General features: G+C 35.4%; 6 non-coding genes across 6 annotated transcripts; all 6 read right to left on the bottom strand.

Moving 5' to 3' along the window:
* Window positions 1–2933: 2933 nt before the first annotated feature.
* On the bottom strand, window positions 2934–3026 carry TRNAI-UAU (transfer RNA isoleucine (anticodon UAU)). Its single transcript is given in 2 exon segments — window positions 2934–2969; window positions 2989–3026. It is a non-coding gene; the product is annotated as a tRNA-Ile (tRNA).
* Window positions 3027–3830: 804 nt separating this feature from the next.
* Window positions 3831–3923, bottom strand: TRNAI-UAU (transfer RNA isoleucine (anticodon UAU)). The gene is given in 2 exon segments: window positions 3831–3866; window positions 3886–3923. It is a non-coding gene; the product is annotated as a tRNA-Ile (tRNA).
* Window positions 3924–5652: 1729 nt separating this feature from the next.
* On the bottom strand, window positions 5653–5745 carry TRNAI-UAU (transfer RNA isoleucine (anticodon UAU)). The gene is given in 2 exon segments: window positions 5653–5688; window positions 5708–5745. It is a non-coding gene; the product is annotated as a tRNA-Ile (tRNA).
* Window positions 5746–8372: 2627 nt separating this feature from the next.
* TRNAI-UAU (transfer RNA isoleucine (anticodon UAU)) lies at window positions 8373–8465 on the bottom strand. Its single transcript is given in 2 exon segments — window positions 8373–8408; window positions 8428–8465. It is a non-coding gene; the product is annotated as a tRNA-Ile (tRNA).
* Window positions 8466–14718: 6253 nt separating this feature from the next.
* Window positions 14719–14811, bottom strand: TRNAI-UAU (transfer RNA isoleucine (anticodon UAU)). The gene is given in 2 exon segments: window positions 14719–14754; window positions 14774–14811. It is a non-coding gene; the product is annotated as a tRNA-Ile (tRNA).
* A 3526-nt stretch (window positions 14812–18337) lies between these two features.
* TRNAI-UAU (transfer RNA isoleucine (anticodon UAU)) lies at window positions 18338–18430 on the bottom strand. The gene is given in 2 exon segments: window positions 18338–18373; window positions 18393–18430. It is a non-coding gene; the product is annotated as a tRNA-Ile (tRNA).
* Between the last annotated feature and the right edge of the window lie 2251 nt (window positions 18431–20681).

Raw genomic sequence — 20681 nt, 5'->3', positions numbered from 1 at the left:
TTACCAACAGTATGTTATTGTTTTCCATTGCTGTTTTGTTGGCTGACTGAAGGAAGATATGCAGTGAATTTGAACCAAAGCAGATGTGTGCTGACAACTTAAATGCACAATCATGTTTGTGTGTTTTCTTTCTTCCATCCTTTGTAATATCATATTAAATATTAAGGCTACAAGTTTATAATCAATGACTAATGACATAAGAAAAGGAAAAAAAACAGTATACAAAGATGCTCCAGGTGAGGCTTGCACTCACAACCTCGGCATTGCTCAACAGATACTGTCTTATAAGTACCGCGTGCTGACCAACTGCGCCACTGGAGCGCTTTGCGACATTTATTGGTTATGCTAGATGTGGATTTTATTCAATGCAATCAGTACAGTCATAAGAATTAAAAAAGAAAATCATTTTTGGTGATAAATGATGAGCAACAAAGGAACATGCATGCCAGATGGTACTTAAATAAGATGTCCACGGTGATAGAAAATGTTTTAAAAAAACAACAACAATGTTATCATAATAAATGTCATATTTTAGCTTCTGTGGTCATTTTTTGCAAGCTAAACACTGCAAGACTGTTTTACAGTTGAAGCAAGGATAAAATATCAACTCTAGTGATGAGACACTTGCTGTAATGACTTCCAACTCAGACGGGACTTAAACCTACAACCACTGGCTTAAGAGAACAGTGCCTTATCCATTATGCAAGTGGTGTTTACTGATGTCCTTATTTAAGACAGTTAGGTTTTTAATAGTCAATTATTTATTTTTGAAAAAAAGTGAAGCTGTTTACTGTGTTCTTTGCATTACCAAGTCCAGCAAGAAATGTGCTGGTACTATCCAGAGCTGTAAGTATGGATTATCATGCTATATTGCAGAAAATCAATTTGATGCAACTGCTTTACCAACAGTATGTTAATCTTTTCCATTGCTGTTTTGTTGGCTGACTGAAGGAAGATATGCAGTGCATTTGAACCAAAGCAGATGTGTGCTGACAACTTAAATGCACAATCATGTTTGTGTTTTTTCTTTCTTTCTTCAATCCTTTGTAATATCATATTAAATATTAAGGTAGCAGTTTATAACTAATGACATAAGAAAAGGAAAAAAAACAGTATACAAATATGCTCCAGGTGAGGCTTGATCTCACAACCTTGGCATTGCTCAACAGATACTGTCTTATAAGTTTTGCACGCTGACCAATTGCGCCACTGGAGCACTTTGCAGCATTAATTGGTTATGCTAGATGTGGATTTTATTCAATACAATCAGTACATTCATAAGAATTGAAAAAGAAAATAATTTATGGTGATGAATGATGAGCAACAAAGGAACATGCATGCCAGATGGCACTTGAATAAGCTGTCCACGGTGATAGAAAAGGTTTAAAAAACAACAACAACAATGTTATCATAATTAATGTCATATTTTAGCTTCTGTGGTCATTTCTTACAAGCTAAACACTGCAAGACTGTTTTACAGTTGAAGCAAGGATAAAATATCAACTCTAGTGATGAGACACTTGCTGTAATGACTTCCAACTCAGACGGGACTTAAACCCACAACCACTGGTTTAGGAGAACAGTGCCTTATCCATTATGCCAGTGGTGCTTACTGATGTCCTTATTTAAGACTGATAGGTTTTTAATAGTCAATTATTTATTTTTGAAAAAAAGTGAAGCTGTTTACTGTGTTCTTTGCATTACCAAGTCCAGCAAGAAATGTGCTGGTACTATCCAGAGCTGTCAGTATGGATTATCATGCTATATTGCAGAAAATCAATTTGATGCAACTGCTTTACCAACAGTATGTTAATCTTTTCCATTGCTGTTTTGTTGGCTGACTGAAGGAAGATATGCAGTGCATTTGAACCAAAGCAGATGTGTGCTGACAACTTAAATGCACAATCATGTTTGTGTTTTTTCTTTCTTTCTTCCATCCTTTGTAATATCATATTAAATATTAAGGTAGCAGTTTATAATCAATGAGTAATGACATAAAAAAAGGAAAAAAAAACATTATACAAAGCTGCTCCACGAGAGGCTTGACCTCACAACCTCGGCATTGCTCAACAGATACTGTATTATAAGTACCACGCGCTGACCAATTGCGCCACTGGAGCACTTTGCAGCATTAATTGGTTATGCTAGATGTGGATTTTATTCAATACAATCAGTACAGTCATAAGAATTGAAAAAGAAAATCATTTTTGGTGATGAATGATGAGCAACAAAGGAACATGCATGCCAGATGGCACTTGAATAAGCTGTCCACTGTGATAGAAAAGGTTTAAAAAACAACAACAACAATGTTATCATAATTAATGTCATATTTTAGCTTCTGTGGTCATTTTTTACAAGCTAAACACTGCAAGACTGTTTTACAGTTGAAGCAAGGATAAAATATAAACTCTAGTGATGAGACACTTGCTGTAATGACTTCCAACTTAGACGGGACTTAAACCCACAACCACTGGCTTAGGAGAACAGTGCCTTATCCATTATGCCAGTGGTGCTTACTGATGTCCTTATTTAAGACTGATAGGGTTTTAATAGTCAATTATTTATTTTTGAAAAAAAATTTAAGCTGTTTACTGTGTTCTTTGCATTACCAAGTTCAGCAAGAAATGTGCTGGTACTATCCAGAGCTGTCAGTATGGATTATCATGCTATATTGCAGAAAATCAATTTGATGCAACTGCTTTACCAACAGTATGTTATTGTTTTCCATTGCTGTTTTGTTGGCTGACTGAAGGAAGATATGCAGTGCATTTGAACCAAAGCAGATGTGTGCTGACAACTTAAACGCACAATCATGTTTGTGTGTTTTCTTTCTTTCTTCCATCCTTTGTAATATCATATTAAATATTAAGGCTACAAGTTTATAATCAATGACTAATGACATAAGAAAAGGAAAAAAAAACAGTATATAAAGATGCTCCAGGTGAGGCTTGAACTCACAACCTCGGCATTGCTCAACAGATATTGTCTTATAAGTACCACGTGCTGACCAACTGCGCCACTGGAGCGCTTTGCGACATTGATTGGTTATGCTAGATGTGGATTTTATTCAATGCAATCAGTACAGTCATAAGAATTGAAAAAGAAAATCATTTTTGGTGATGAATGATGAGCAACAAAGGAACATGCATGCCAGATGGTACTTAAATAAGATGTCCACGGTGATAGAAAATGTTTAAAAAAACAACAACAATGTTATCATAATAAATGTCATACTTTAGCTTCTGTGGTCATTTTTTGCAAGCTAAACACTGCAAGACTGTTTTACAGTCGAAGCAAGGATAAAATATCAATTCTAGTGATGAGACACTTGCTGTAATGACTTCCACCCCATATGGAACTTGGACCCCCTGTCTTAGGAGGGCAGTGACTTATCCATTATGCCAGTGGTGCTTACTGATGTTCTTATTTAAGACTGTTAGGTTTTTAATAGTCAATTATTTATTTTTGAGGAAAAAGTGAAGCTGTTTACTGTGTTCTTTGCATTACCAAGTCCAGCAAGAAATGTGCTGGTACTATCCAGAGCTGTCAGTATGGATTATCATGCTATATTGCAGAAAATCAATTTGATGCAACTGCTTTACCAACAGTATGTTATTCTTTTCCATTGCTGTTTTGTTGGCTGACTGAAGGAAGATATGCAGTGCATTTGAACCAAAGCAGATGTGTGCTGACAACTTAAATGCACAATCATGTTTGTGTTTTTTCTTTCTTTCTTCCATCCTTTGTAATATCATATTAAATATTAAGGTAGCAGTTTATAATCAATGACTAATGACATAAAAAAAGGAAAGAAAACAATTATACAAAGCTGCTCCAAGTGAGGCTTGAACTCACAACCTCGGCATTGCTCAACAGATACTGTCTTATAAGTACCGCGCGCTGACCAATTGCGCCACTGGAGCACTTTGCAGCATTCATTGGTTATGCTAGATGTGGATTTTATTCAATACAATCAGTACAGTCATAAGAATTGAAAAAGAAAATCATTTTTGGTGATGAATGATGAGCAACAAAGGAACATGCATGCCAGATGGCACTTGAATAAGCTGTCCACTGTGATAGAAAAGGTTTAAAACAACAACAACAACAATGTTATCCTAATTAATGTCATATTTTAGCTTCTGTGGTCATTTTTTACAAGCTAAACACTGCAAGACTGTTTTACAGTTGAAGCAAGGATAAAATATCAACTCTAGTGATGAGACACTTGCTGTAATGACTTCCAACTCAGACGGGACTTAAACCCACAACCACTGGCTTAGGAGAACAGTGCCTTATCCATTATGCCAGTGGTGCTTACTGACGTCCTTATTTAAGACTGATAGGTTTTTAATAGTCAATTATTTATTTTTTAAAAAAAGTGAAGCTGTTTACTGTGTTCTTTGCATTACCAAGTCCAGCAAGAAATGTGCTGGTACTATCCAGAGCTGTCAGTATGGATTATCATGCTATATTGCAGAAAATCAATTTGATGCAACTGCTTTACCAACAGTATGTTAATCTTTTCCATTGCTGTTTTGTTGGCTGACTGAAGGAAGATATACAGTGCATTTGAACCAAAGCAGATGTGTGCTGACAACTTAAATGCACAATCATGTTTGTGTGTTTTCTTTCTTTCTTCCATCCTTTGTAATATCATATTAAATATTAAGGTAGCAGTTTATAATCAATGACTAATGACATGAAAAAAGGAAAAAAAACATTATACAAAGCTCCTCCAGGAGAGGCTTTCACTCACAACCTCGGCATTGCTCAACAGATACTGTATTATAAGTACCACGCGCTGACCAATTGCGCCACTGGAGCACTTTGCAGCATTAATTGGTTATGCTAGATGTGGATTTTATTCAATACAATCAGTACAGTCATAAGAATTGAAAAAGAAAATCATTTTTGGTGATGAATGATGAGCAACAAAGGAACATGCATGCCAGATGGCACTTGAATAAGCTGTCCACTGTGATAGAAAAGGTTTAAAAAACAACAACAACAATGTTATCATAATTAATGTCATATTTTAGAATGTCATATTTTAGCTTCTGTGGTCATTTTTTACAAGCTAAACACTGCAAGACTGTTTTACAGTTGAAGCAAGGATAAAATATAAACTCTAGTGATGAGACACTTGCTGTAATGACTTCCAACTCAGACGGGACTTAAACCCACAACCACTGGCTTAGGAGAACAGTGCCTTATCCATTATGCCAGTGGTGCTTACTGATGTCCTTATTTAAGACTGATAGGTTTTTAATAGTCAATTATTTATTTTTGAAAAAAAGTGAAGCTGTTTACTGTGTTCTTTGCATTACCAAGTCCAGCAAGAAATGTGCTGGTACTATCCAGAGCTGTCAGTATGGATTATCATGCTATATTGCAGAAAATCAATTTGATGCAACTGCTTTACCAACAGTATGTTAATCTTTTCCATTGCTGTTTTGTTGGCTGACTGAAGGAAGATATGCAGTGCATTTGAACCAAAGCAGATGTGTGCTGACAACTTAAATGCACAATCATGTTTGTGTTTTTTCTTTCTTTCTTCCATCCTTTGTAATATCATATTAAATATTAAGGTAGCAGTTTATAATCAATGACTAATGACATAAAAAAAGGAAAAAAAACATAATACAAAGCTGCTCCAGGAGAGGCTTGAACTCACAACCTCGGCATTGCTCAACAGATACTGTATTATAAGTACCACGCGCTGACCAATTGCGCCACTGGAGCACTTTGCAGCATCAATTGGTTATGCTAGATGTGGATTTTATTCAATATAATCAGTACAGTCAAAAGAATTGAAAAAGAAAATCATTTTTGGTGATGAATGATGAGCAACAAAGGAACATGCATGCCAGATGGCACTTGAATAAGCTGTCCACTGTGATAGAAAAGGTTTAAAAAAACAACAACAACAATGTTATCATAATTAATGTCATATTTTAGCTTCTGTGGTCATTTTTTACAAGCTAAACACTGCAAGACTGTTTTACAGTAGAAGCAAGGATAAAATATCAACTCTAGTGATGAGACACTTGCTGTAATGACTTCCAACTCAGACGGGACTTAAACCTACAACCACTGGCTTAGGAGAACAGTGCCTTATCCATTATGCCAGTGGTGCTTACTGATGTCCTTATTTAAGACAGTTAGGTTTTTAATAGTCAATTATTTATTTTTTGAAAAAAAGTGAAGCTGTTTACTGTGTTCTTTGCATTACCAAGTCCAGCAAGAAATGTGCTGGTACTATCCAGAGCTGTCAGTATGGATTATCATGCTATATTGCAGAAAATCAATTTGATGCAACTGCTTTACCAACAGTATGTTAATCTTTTCCATTGCTGTTTTGTTGGCTGACTGAAGGAAGATATGCAGTGCATTTGAACCAAAGCAGATGTGTGCTGACAACTTAAATGCACAATCATGTTTGTGTTTTTTCTTTCTTTCTTTCTTCCATCCTTTGTAATATCATATTAAATATTAAGGTAGCAGTTTATAATCAATGACTAATGACATAAAAAAAGGAAAAAAAAACATTATACAAAGCTGCTCATGGAGAGGCTTTCACTCACAACCTCGGCATTGCTCAACAGATACTGTATTATAAGTACCACGCGCTGACCAATTGCGCCACTGGAGCACTTTGCAGCATTAATTGGTTATGCTAGATGTGGATTTTATTCAATACAATCAGTACAGTCATAAGAATTGAAAAAGAAAATCATTTTTGGTGATGAATGATGAGCAACAAAGGAACATGCATGCCAGATGGCACTTGAATAAGCTGTCCACTGTGATAGAAAAGGTTTAAAAAACAACAACAACAATGTTATCCTAATTAATGTCATATTTTAGCTTCTGTGGTCATTTTTTACAAGCTAAACACTGCAAGACTGTTTTACAGTTGAAGCAAGGATAAAATATAAACTCTAGTGATGAGACACTTGCTGTAATGACTTCCAACTCAGACGGGACTTAAACCCACAACCACTGGCTTAGGAGAACAGTGCCTTATCCATTATGCCAGTGGTGCTTACTGATGTCCTTATTTAAGACTGATAGGTTTTTAATAGTCAATAATTTATTTTTGAAAAAAAGTGAAGCTGTTTACTGTGTTCTTTGCATTACCAAGTCCAGCAAGAAATGTGCTGGTACTATCCAGAGCTGTCAGTATGGATTATCATGCTATATTGCAGAAAATCAATTTGATGCAACTGCTTTACCAACAGTATGTTAATCTTTTCCATTGCTGTTTTGTTGGCTGACTGAAGGAAGATATGCAGTGCATTTGAACCGAAGCAGATGTTTGCTGACAACTTAAATGCACAATCATGTTTGTGTTTTTTCTTTCTTTCTTCCATCCTTTGTAATATCATATTAAATATTAAGGTAGCAGTTTATAATCGATGACTAATGACATAAAAAAAGGAAAAAAAAACATTATACAAAGCTGCTCCAGGTGAGGCTTGAACTCACAACCGCGGCATTGCTCAACAGACACTGTATTATAAGTACCACGCGCTGAGCAATTGCGCCACTGGAGCACTTTGCAGCATTAATTGGTTATGCTAGATGTGGATTTTATTCAATACAATCAGTACAGTCATAAGAATTGAAAAAGAAAATCATTTTTGGTGATGAATGATGAGCAACAAAGGAACATGCATGCCAGATGGCACTTGAATAAGCTGTCCACTGTGATAGAAAAGGTTTAAAAAACAACAACAACAATGTTATCATAATTAATGTCATATTTTAGCTTCTGTGGTCATTTTTTACAAGCTAAACATTGCAAGATTGTTTTACAGTTGAAGCAAGGATAAAATATAAACTCTAGTGATGAGACACTTGCTGTAATGACTTCCAACTCAGACGGGACTTAAACCCACAACCACTGGCTTAGGAGAACAGTGCCTTATCCATTATGCCAGTGGTGCTTACTGATGTCCTTATTTAAGACTGATAGGGTTTTAATAGTCAATTACTTATTTTTGAAAAAAAATTGAAGCTGTTTACTGTGTTCTTTGCATTACCAAGTCCAGCAAGAAATGTGCTGGTACTATCCAGAGCTGTCAGTATGGATTATCATGCTATATTGCAGAAAATCAATTTGATGCAACTGCTTTACCAACAGTATGTTATTCTTTTCCATTGCTGTTTTGTTGGCTGACTGAAGGAAGATATGCAGTGCATTTGAACCAAAGCAGATGTGTGCTGACAACTTAAATGCACAATCATGTTTGTGTGTTTTCTTTCTTTCTTCCATCCTTTGTAATATCATATTAAATATTAAGGCTACAAGTTTATAATCAATGACTAATGACATAAGAAAAGGAAAAAAAAACAGTATACAAAGCTGCTCCAGGTGAGGCTTGAACTCACAACCTCGGCATTGCTCAACAGATACTGTCTTATAAGTACCGCGTGCTGACCAACTGCGCCACTGGAGCGCTTTGCAACATTGTTTGGTTATGCTAGATGTGGATTTTATTCAATGCAATCAGTACAGTCATAAGAATTGAAAAAGAAAATCATTTTTGGTGATGAATGATGAGCAACAAAGGAACATGCATGCCAGATGGTACTTAAATAAGATGTCCACGGTGATAGAAAATGTTTAAAAAAAACAACAACAATGTTATCATAATAAATGTCATATTTTAGCTTCTGTGGTCATTTTTTGCAAGCTAAACACTGCAAGACTGTTTTACAGTCGAAGCAAGGATAAAATATCAATTCTAGTGATGAGACACTTGCTGTAATGACTTCCACCCCATATGGAACTTGGACCCCCTGTCTTAGGAGGGCAGTGACTTATCCATTATGCCAGTGGTGCTTACTGATGTTCTTATTTAAGACTGTTAGGTTTTTAATAGTCAATTATTTATTTTTGAAGAAAAAGTGAAGCTGTTTACTGTGTTCTTTGCATTACCAAGTCCAGCAAGAAATGTGCTGGTACTATCCAGAGCTGTCAGTATGGATTATCATGCTATATTGCAGAAAATCAATTTGATGCAACTGCTTTACCAACAGTATGTTAATCTTTTCCATTGCTGTTTTGTTGGCTGACTGAAGGAAGATATGCAGTGCATTTGAACCAAAGCAGATGTGTGCTGACAACTTAAATGCACAATCATGTTTGTGTTTTTTCTTTCTTTCTTCCATCCTTTGTAATATCATATTAAATATTAAGGTAGCAGTTTATAATCAATGACTAATGACATAAAAAAAGGAAAAAAAAAACATTATTCAAAGCTGCTCTAAGTGAGGCTTGAACTCACAACATCGGCATTGCTCAACAGATACTGTCTTATAAGTACCGCGCGCTGACCAATTACGCCACTGGAGCACTTTGCAGCATTAATTGGTTATGCTAGATGTGGATTTTATTCAATACAATCAGTACAGTCATAAGAATTGAAAAAGAAAAACATTTTTGGTGATGAATGATGAGCAACAAAGGAACATGCATGCCAGATGGCACTTGAATAAGCTGTCCACTGTGATAGAAAAGGTTTAAAAAACAACAACAACAATGTTATCCTAATTAATGTCATATTTTAGCTTCTGTGGTCATTTTTTACAAGCTAAACACTGCAAGACTGTTTTACAGTTGAAGCAAGGATAAAATATAAACTCTAGTGATGAGACACTTGCTGTAATGACTTCCAACTCAGACGGGACTTAAACCCACAACCACTGGCTTAGGAGAACAGTGCCTTATCCATTATGCCAGTGGTGCTTACTGATGTCCTTATTTAAGACTGTTAGGTTTTTAATAGTCAATTATTTATTTTTGAAAAAAGTGAAGCTGTTTACTGTGTTCTTTGCATTACCAAGTCCAGCAAGAAATGTGCTGGTACTATCCAGAGCTGTCAGTATGGATTATCATGCTATATTGCAGAAAATCTATTTGATGCAACTGCTTTACCAACAGTATGTTAATCTTTTCCATTGCTGTTTTGTTGGCTGACTGAAGGAAGATATGCAGTGCATTTGAACCAAAGCAGATGTGTGCTGACAACTTAAATGCACAATCATGTTTGTGTGTTTTCTTTCTTTCTTCCATCCTTTGTAATATCATATTAAATATTAAGGTAGCAGTTTATAATCAATGACTAATGACATAAAAAAAGGAAAAAAAAACATTATACAAAGCTGCTCTAGGTGAGGCTTGAACGCACAACCTCGGCATTACTCAACAGATACTGTATTATAAGTACCACACGCTGACCATTTGCACCACTGGAGCACTTTGCAGCATTAGTTGGTTATGCTAGATGTGGATTTTATTCAATACAATCAGTACAGTCATAAGAATTGAAAAAGAAAATCATTTTTGGTGATGAATGATGAGCAACAAAGGAACATGCATGCCAGATGGCACTTGAATAAGCTGTCCACTGTGATAGAAATGGTTTAAAAAACAACAACAACAACAACAACAACAATGTTATCCTAATTAATGTCATATTTTAGCTTCTGTGGTCATTTTTTACAAGCTAAACACTGCAAGACTGTTTTACAGTTGAAGCAAGGATAAAATATCAACTCTAGTGATGAGATACTTGCTGTAATGACTTCCAACTCAGACGGGACTTAAACCCACTACCACTGGCTTAGGAGAACAGTGCCTTATCCATTATGCCAGTGGTGCTTACTGATGTCCTTATTTAAGACTGTTAGGTTTTTAATAGTCAATTATTTATTTTTGAAAAAAAGTGAAGCTGTTTACTGTGTTCTTTGCATTACCAAGTCCAGCAAGAAATGTGCTGGTACTATCCAGAGCTGTAAGTATGGATTATCATGCTATATTGCAGAAAATCAATTTGATGCAACTGCTTTACCAACAGTATGTTAATCTTTTCCATTGCTGTTTTGTTGGCTGACTGAAGGAAGATATGCAGTGCATTTGAACCAAAGCAGATGTGTGCTGACAACTTAAATGCACAATCATGTTTGTGTTTTTTCTTTCTTTCTTCCATCCTTTGTATTATCATATTAAATATTAAGGTAGCAGTTTATAATCAATGACTAATGACATAAAAAAAGGAAAAAAAAAACATTATTCAAAGCTGCTCCAAGTGAGGCTTGAACTCACAACATCGGCATTGCTCAACAGATACTGTCTTATAAGTACCGCGCGCTGACCAATTACGCCACTGGAGCACTTTGCAGCATTAATTGGTTATGCTAGATGTGGATTTTATTCAATACAATCAGTACAGTCATAAGAATTGAAAAAGAAAAACATTTTTGGTGATGAATGATGAGCAACAAAGGAACATGCATGCCAGATGGCACTTGAATAAGCTGTCCACTGTGATAGAAAAGGTTTAAAAAACAACAACAACAATGTTATCCTAATTAATGTCATATTTTAGCTTCTGTGGTCATTTTTTACAAGCTAAACACTGCAAGACTGTTTTACAGTTGAAGCAAGGATAAAATATCAACTCTAGTGATGAGACACTTACTGTAATGACTTCGAACTCAGACGGGACTTAAACCCACCACCACTGGCTTAGGAGAACAGTGCCTTATCCATTATGCCAGTAGTGCTTACTGATGTCCTTATTTAAGACTGATAGGTTTTTAATAGTCAATTATTTATTTTTGAAAAAAAGTGAAGCTGTTTACTGTGTTCTTTGCATTACCAAGTCCAGCAAGAAATGTGCTGGTACTATCCAGAGCTGTCAGTATGGATTATCATGCTATATTGCAGAAAATCAATTTGATGCAACTGCTTTACCAACAGTATGTTAATCTTTTCCATTGCTGTTTTGTTGGCTGATTGAAGGAAGATATGCAGTGCATTTGAACCAAAGCAGATGTGTGCTGACAACTTAAAAGCACAATCATGTTTGTGTTTTTTCTTTCTTTCTTCCATCCTTTGTAATATCATATTAAATATTAAGGTAGCGGTTTATAATCAATGACTAATGACATAAAAAAAGGAAAAAAAAACATTATACAGAGCTGCTCTAGGTGAGGCTTGAACTCACAACCTAGGCATTGCTCAACAGATACTGTATTATAAGTACCACATGCTGACCAATTGCACCACTGGAGCACTTTGCAGCATTAATTGGTTATGCTAGATGTGGATTTTATTCAATACAATCAGTACAGTCATAAGAATTGAAAAAGAAAATCATTTTTGGTGATGAATGATGAGCAACAAAGGAATATGCATGCCAGATGGCACTTGAATAAGCTGTCCACTGTGATAGAAAAGGTTTAAAAAACAACAACAACAATGTTATCCTAATTAATGTCATATTTTAGCTTCTGTGGTCATTTTTTACAAGCTAAACACTGCAAGACTGTTTTACAGTTGAAGCAAGGATAAAATATCAACTCTAGTGATGAGACACTTGCTGTAATGACTTCCAACTCAGACGGGACTTAAACCCACTACCACTGGCTTAGGAGAACAGTGCCTTATCCATTATGCCAGTGGTACTTACTGTTGTCCTTATTTAAGACTGTTAGATTTTTAATAGTCAATTATTTATTTTTGAAAAAAAGTGAAGCTGTTTACTGTGTTCTTTGCATTACCAAGTCCAGCAAGAAATGTGCTGGTACTATCCAGAGCTGTAAGTATTTATTATCATGCTATATTGCAGAAAATCAATTTGATGCAACTGCTTTACCAACAGTATGTTAATCTTTTCCATTGCTGTTTTGTTGGCTGACTGAAGGAAGATATGCAGTGCATTTGAACCAAAGCAGATGTGTGCTGACAACTTAAATGCACAATCATGTTTGTGTTTTTTCTTTCTTTCTTTCTTTCTTCCATCCTTTGTAATATCATATTAAATATTAAGGTAGCAGTTTATAATCAATGACTAATGACATAAAAAAAGGAAAAAAAAAACATTATACAAAGCTGCTCCAGGAGAGGCTTTCACTCACAACCTCGGCATTGCTCAACAGATACTGTATTATAAGTACCACGCGCTGACCAATTGCGCCACTGGAGCACTTTGCAGCATTAATAGGTTATGCTAGATGTGGATTTTATTCAATACAATCAGTACAGTCATAAGAATTGAAAAAGAAAATCATTTTTGGTGATGAATGATGAGCAACAAAGGAACATGCATGCCAGATGGCACTTGAATAAGCTGTCCACTGTGATAGAAAAGGTTTAAAAAACAACAACAACAATGTTATCCTAATTAATGTCATATTTTAGCTTCTGTGGTCATTTTTTTACAAGCTAAACACTGCAAGACTGTTTTACAGTTGAAGCAAGGATAAACTATAAACTCTAGTGATGAGACACTTGCTGTAATGACTTCCAACTCAGACGGGACTTAAACCCACAACCACTGGCTTAAGAGAACAGTGCCTTATCCATTATGCCAGTGGTGCTTACTGATGTCCTTATTTAAGATTGATAGGTTTTTAATAGTCAATAATTTATTTTTGAAAAAAAGTGAAGCTGTTTACTGTGTTCTTTGCATTACCAAGTCCAGCAAGAAATGTGCTGGTACTATCCAGAGCTGTCAGTATGGATTATCATGCTATATTGCAGAAAATCAATTTGATGCAACTGCTTTACCAACAGTATGTTAATCTTTTCCATTGCTGTTTTGTTGGCTGACTGAAGGAAGATATGCAGTGCATTTGAACCGAAGCAGATGTGTGCTGACAACTTAAATGCACAATCATGTTTGTGTTTTTTCTTTCTTTCTTCCATCCTTTGTAATATCATATTAAATATTAAGGTAGCAGTTTATAATAGATGACTAATGACATAAAAAAAGGAAAAAAAAACATTACACAAAGCTGCTCCAGGTGAGGCTTGAACTCACAACCTCGGCATTGCTCAACAGACACTGTATTATAAGTACCACGCGCTGAGCAATTGCGCCACTGGAGCACTTTGCAGCATTAATTGGTTATGCTAGATATGGATTTTATTCAATACAATCAGTACAGTCATAAGAATTGAAAAAGAAAATCATTTTTGGTGATGAATGATGAGCAACAAAGGAACATGCATGCCAGATGGCACTTGAATAAGCTGTCCACTGTGATAGAAAAGGTTTAAAAAACAACAACAACAATGTTATCATAATTAATGTCATATTTTAGCTTCTGTGGTCATTTTTTACAAGCTAAACATTGCAAGATTGTTTTACAGTTGAAGCAAGGATAAAATATAAACTCTAGTGATGAGACACTTGCTGTAATGACTTCCAACTCAGACGGGACTTAAACCCACAACCACTGGCTTAGGAGAACAGTGCCTTATCCATTATGCCAGTGGTGCTTACTGATGTCCTTATTTAAGACTGATAGGGTTTTAATAGTCAATTATTTATTTTTGAAAAAAAATTGAAGCTGTTTACTGTGTTCTTTGCATTACCAAGTCCAGCAAGAAATGTGCTGGTACTATCCAGAGCTGTCAGTATGGATTATCATGCTATATTGCAGAAAATCAATTTGATGCAACTGCTTTACCAACAGTATGTTATTCTTTTCCATTGCTGTTTTGTTGGCTGACTGAAGGAAGATATGCAGTGCATTTGAACCAAAGCAGATGTGTGCTGACAACTTAAATGCACAATCATGTTTGTGTGTTTTCTTTCTTTCTTCCATCCTTTGTAATATCATATTAAATATTAAGGCTACAAGTTTATAATCAATGACTAATGACATAAGAAAAGGAAAAAAAACAGTATACAAAGATGCTCCAGGTGAGGCTTGAACTCACAACCTCGGCATTGCTCAACAGATACTGTCTTATAAGTACCGCGTGCTGACCAACTGCGCCACTGGAGCGCTTTGAGACATTGATTGGTTATGCTAGATGTGGATTTTATTCAATGCAATCAGTACAGTCATAAGTATTGAAAAAGAAAATCATTTTTGGTGATGAATGATGAGCAACAAAGGAACATGCATGCCATATGGTACTTAAATAAGATGTCCACGGTGATAGAAAATGTTTAAAAAAAACAACAACAATGTTATCATAATAAATGTCATATTTTAGCTTCTGTGGTCATTTTTTGCAAGCTAAACACTGCAAGACTGTTTTACAGTCGAAGCAAGGATAAAATATAAATTCTAGTGATGAGACACTTGCTGTAATGACTTCCACCCCATATGGAACTTGGACCCCCTGTCTTAGGAGGGCAGTGACTTATCCATTATGCCAGTGGTGCTTACTGATGTTCTTATTTAAGACTGTTAGGTTTTTAATAGTCAATTATTTATTTTTAAGAAAAAGTGAAGCTGTTTACTGTGTTCTTTGCATTACCAAGTCCAGCAAGAAATGTGCTGGTACTATCCAGAGCTGTCAGTATGGATTATCATGCTATATTGCAGAAAATCAATTTGATGCAACTGCTTTACCAACAGTATGTTAATCTTTTCCATTGCTGTTTTGTTGGCTGACTGAAGGAAGATATGCAGTGCATTTGAACCAAAGCAGATGTGTGCTGACAACTTAAATGCACAATCATGTTTGTGTTTTTTCTTTCTTTCTTCCATCCTTTGTAATATCATATTAAATATTAAGGTAGCAGTTTATAATCAATGACTAATGACATAAAAAAAGGAAAAAAAAAACATTATTCAAAGCTGCTCCAAGTGAGGCTTGAACTCACAATATCGGCATTGCTCAACAGATACTGTCTTATAAGTACCGCGCGCTGACCAATTACGCCACTGGAGCACTTTGCAGCATTAATTGGTTATGCTAGATGTGGATTTTATTCAATACAATCAGTACAGTCATAAGAATTGAAAAAGAAAAACATTTTTGGTGATGAATGATGAGCAACAAAAGAACATGCATGCCAGATGGCACTTGAATAAGCTGTCCACTGTGATAGAAAAGGTTTAAAAAACAACAACAATGTTATCCTAATTAATGTCATATTTTAGCTTCTGTGGTCATTTTTTACAAGCTAAACACTGCAAGACTGTTTTACAGTTGAAGCAAGGATAAAATATAAACTCTAGTGATGAGACACTTGCTGTAATGACTTCCAACTCAGACGGGACTTAAACCCACAACCACTGGCTTAGGAGAACAGTGCCTTATCCATTATGCCAGTGGTGCTTACTGATGTCCTTATTTAAGACTGTTAGGTTTTTAATAGTCAATTATTTATTTTTGAAAAAAGTGAAGCTGTTTACTGTGTTCTTTGCATTACCAAGTCCAGCAAGAAATGTGCTGGTACTATCCAGAGCTGTAAGTATGGATTATTATGCTATATTGCAGAAAATCAATTTGATGCAACTGCTTTACCAACAGTACAGTATGTTAATCTTTTCCATTGCTGTTTTGTTGGCTGACTGAAGGAAGATATGCAGTGCATTTGAACCAAAGCAGATGTGTGCTGACAACTTAAATGCACAATCATGTTTGTGTTTTTTCTTTCTTTCTTCCATCCTTTGTAATATCATATTAAATATTAAGGTAGCAGTTTATAATCAATGACTAATGACATAAGAAAAGGAAAAAAAAAAAACATTATACAAAGCTGCTCTAGGTGAGGCTTGAACTCACAACCTAGGCATTGCTCAACAGATACTGTATTATAAGTACCACATGCTGACCAATTGCACCACTGGAGCACTTTGCAGCATTAATTGGTTATGCTAGATGTGGATTTTATTCAATACAATCAGTACAGTCATAAGAATTGAAAAAGAAAATCATTTTTGGTGATGAATGATGAGCAACAAAGGAACATGCATGCCAGATGGCACTTGAATAAGCTGTCCACTGTGATAGAAAAGGTTTAAAAAACAACAACAACAATGTTATCCTAATTAATGTCATATTTTAGCTTCTGTGGTCATTTTTTACAAGCTAAACACTGCAAGACTGTTTTACAGTTGAAGCAAGGATAAAATATCAACTCTAGTGATGAGACACTTGCTGTAATGACTTCCAACTCAGACGGGACTTAAACCCACTACCACTGGCTTAGGAGAACAGTGCCTTATCCATTATGCCAGTGGTACTTACTGTTGTCCTTATTTAAGACTGTTAGATTTTTAATAGTCAATTATTTATTTTTGAAAAAAAGTGAAGCTGTTTACTGTGTTCTTTGCATTACCAAGTCCAGCAAGAAATGTGCTGGTACTATCCAGAGCTGTAAGTATTTATTATCATGCTATATTGCAGAAAATCAATTTGATGCAACTGCTTTACCAACAGTATGTTAATCTTTTCCATTGCTGTTTTGTTGGCTGACTGAAGGAAGATATGCAGTGCATTTGAACCAAAGCAGATGTGTGCTGACAACTTAAATGCACAATCATGTTTGTGTTTTTTCTTTCTTTCTTTCTTCCATCCTTTGTAATATCATATTAAATATTAAGGTAGCAGTTTATAATCAATGACTAATGACATAAAAAAAGGAAAAAAAAAACATTATACAAAGCTGCTCCAGGAGAGGCTTTCACTCACAACCTCGGCATTGCTCAACAGATACTGTATTATAAGTACCACGCGCTGACCAATTGCGCCACTGGAGCACTTTGCAGCATTAATAGGTTATGCTAGATGTGGATTTTATTCAATACAATCAGTACAGTCATAAGAATTGAAAAAGAAAATCATTTTTGGTGATGAATGATGAGCAACAAAGGAACATGCATGCCAGATGGCACTTGAATAAGCTGTCCACTGTGATAGAAAAGGTTTAAAAAACAACAACAACAATGTTATCCTAATTAATGTCATATTTTAGCTTCTGTGGTCATTTTTTTACAAGCTAAACACTGCAAGACTGTTTTACAGTTGAAGCAAGGATAAACTATAAACTCTAGTGATGAGACACTTGCTGTAATGACTTCCAACTCAGACGGGACTTAAACCCACAACCACTGGCTTAAGAGAACAGTGCCTTATCCATTATGCCAGTGGTGCTTACTGATGTCCTTATTTAAGATTGATAGGTTTTTAATAGTCAATAATTTATTTTTGAAAAAAAGTGAAGCTGTTTACTGTGTTCTTTGCATTACCAAGTCCAGCAAGAAATGTGCTGGTACTATCCAGAGCTGTCAGTATGGATTATCATGCTATATTGCAGAAAATCAATTTGATGCAACTGCTTTACCAACAGTATGTTAATCTTTTCCATTGCTGTTTTGTTGGCTGACTGAAGGAAGATATGCAGTGCATTTGAACCGAAGCAGATGTGTGCTGACAACTTAAATGCACAATCATGTTTGTGTTTTTTCTTTCTTTCTTCCATCCTTTGTAATATCATATTAAATATTAAGGTAGCAGTTTATAATAGATGACTAATGACATAAGAAAAGGAAAAAAAACAGTATACAAAGATGCTCCAGGTGAGGCTTGAACTCACAACCTCGGCATTGCTCAACAGATACTGTCTTATAAGTACCGCGTGCTGACCAACTGCGCCACTGGAGCGCTTTGAGACATTGATTGGTTATGCTAGATGTGGATTTTATTCAATGCAATCAGTACAGTCATAAGTATTGAAAAAGAAAATCATTTTTGGTGATGAATGATGAGCAACAAAGGAACATGCATGCCATATGGTACTTAAATAAGATGTCCACGGTGATAGAAAATGTTTAAAAAAAACAACAACAATGTTATCATAATAAATGTCATATTTTAGCTTCTGTGGTCATTTTTTGCAAGCTAAACACTGCAAGACTGTTTTACAGTCGAAGCAAGGATAAAATATAAATTCTAGTGATGAGACACTTGCTGTAATGACTTCCACCCCATATGGAACTTGGACCCCCTGTCTTAGGAGGGCAGTGACTTATCCATTATGCCAGTGGTGCTTACTGATGTTCTTATTTAAGACTGTTAGGTTTTTAATAGTCAATTATTTATTTTTAAGAAAAAGTGAAGCTGTTTACTGTGTTCTTTGCATTACCAAGTCCAGCAAGAAATGTGCTGGTACTATCCAGAGCTGTCAGTATGGATTATCATGCTATATTGCAGAAAATCAATTTGATGCAACTGCTTTACCAACAGTATGTTAATCTTTTCCATTGCTGTTTTGTTGGCTGACTGAAGGAAGATATGCAGTGCATTTGAACCAAAGCAGATGTGTGCTGACAACTTAAATGCACAATCATGTTTGTGTTTTTTCTTTCTTTCTTCCATCCTTTGTAATATCATATTAAATATTAAGGTAGCAGTTTATAATCAATGACTAATGACATAAAAAAAGGAAAAAAAAAACATTATTCAAAGCTGCTCCAAGTGAGGCTTGAACTCACAATATCGGCATTGCTCAACAGATACTGTCTTATAAGTACCGCGCGCTGACCAATTACGCCACTGGAGCACTTTGCAGCATTAATTGGTTATGCTAGATGTGGATTTTATTCAATACAATCAGTACAGTCATAAGAATTGAAAAAGAAAAACATTTTTGGTGATGAATGATGAGCAACAAAAGAACATGCATGCCAGATGGCACTTGAATAAGCTGTCCACTGTGATAGAAAAGGTTTAAAAAACAACAACAACAATGTTATCCTAATTAATGTCATATTTTAGCTTCTGTGGTCATTTTTTACAAGCTAAACACTGCAAGACTGTTTTACAGTTGAAGCAAGGATAAAATATAAACTCTAGTGATGAGACACTTGCTGTAATGACTTCCAACTCAGACGGGACTTAAACCCACAACCACTGGCTTAGGAGAACAGTGCCTTATCCATTATGCCAGTGGTGCTTACTGATGTCCTTATTTAAGACTGTTAGGTTTTTAATAGTCAATTATTTATTTTTGAAAAAAGTGAAGCTGTTTACTGTGTTCTTTGCATTACCAAGTCCAGCAAGAAATGTGCTGGTACTATCCAGAGCTGTAAGTATGGATTATTATGCTATATTGCAGAAAATCAATTTGATGCAACTGCTTTACCAACAGTACAGTATGTTAATCTTTTCCATTGCTGTTTTGTTGGCTGACTGAAGGAAGATATGCAGTGCATTTGAACCAAAGCAGATGTGTGCTGACAACTTAAATGCACAATCATGTTTGTGTTTTTTCTTTCTTTCTTCCATCCTTTGTAATATCATATTAAATATTAAGGTAGCAGTTTATAATCAATGACTAATGACATAAGAAAAGGAAAAAAAAAAAACATTATACAAAGCTGCTCTAGGTGAGGCTTGAACTCACAACCTAGGCATTGCTCAACAGATACTGTATTATAAGTACCACATGCTGACCAATTGCACCACTGGAGCACTTTGCAGCATTAATTGGTTATGCTAGATGTGGATTTTATTCAATACAATCAGTACAGTCATAAGAATTGAAAAAGAAAATCATTTTTGGTGATGAATGATGAGCAACAAAGGAACATGCATGCCAGATGGCACTTGAATAAGCTGTCCACGGTGATAGAAAAGGTTTAAAAAACAACAACAACAATGTTATCCTAATTAATGTCATATGTTAGCTTCTGTGGTCATTTTTTACAAGCTAAACACTGCAAGACTGTTTTACAGTTGAAGCAAGGATAAAATATCAACTCTAGTGATGAGACACTTGCTGTAATGACTTCCAACTCAGACGGGACTTAAACCCACTACCACTGGCTTAGGAGAACAGTGCCTTATCCATTATGCCAGTGGTGCTTACTGATGTCCTTATTTAAGACTGTTAGGTTTTTAATAGTCAATTATT

This window comes from Pseudophryne corroboree, unplaced genomic scaffold (genome assembly GCF_028390025.1).
Source record: "Pseudophryne corroboree isolate aPseCor3 unplaced genomic scaffold, aPseCor3.hap2 scaffold_1760, whole genome shotgun sequence".
In the NCBI taxonomy this organism is placed as follows: domain Eukaryota; kingdom Metazoa; phylum Chordata; class Amphibia; order Anura; family Myobatrachidae; genus Pseudophryne; species Pseudophryne corroboree.
Note: the sequence above shows the minus strand (reverse complement) of the source record. Positions and strands in the feature narration are given on the sequence as shown.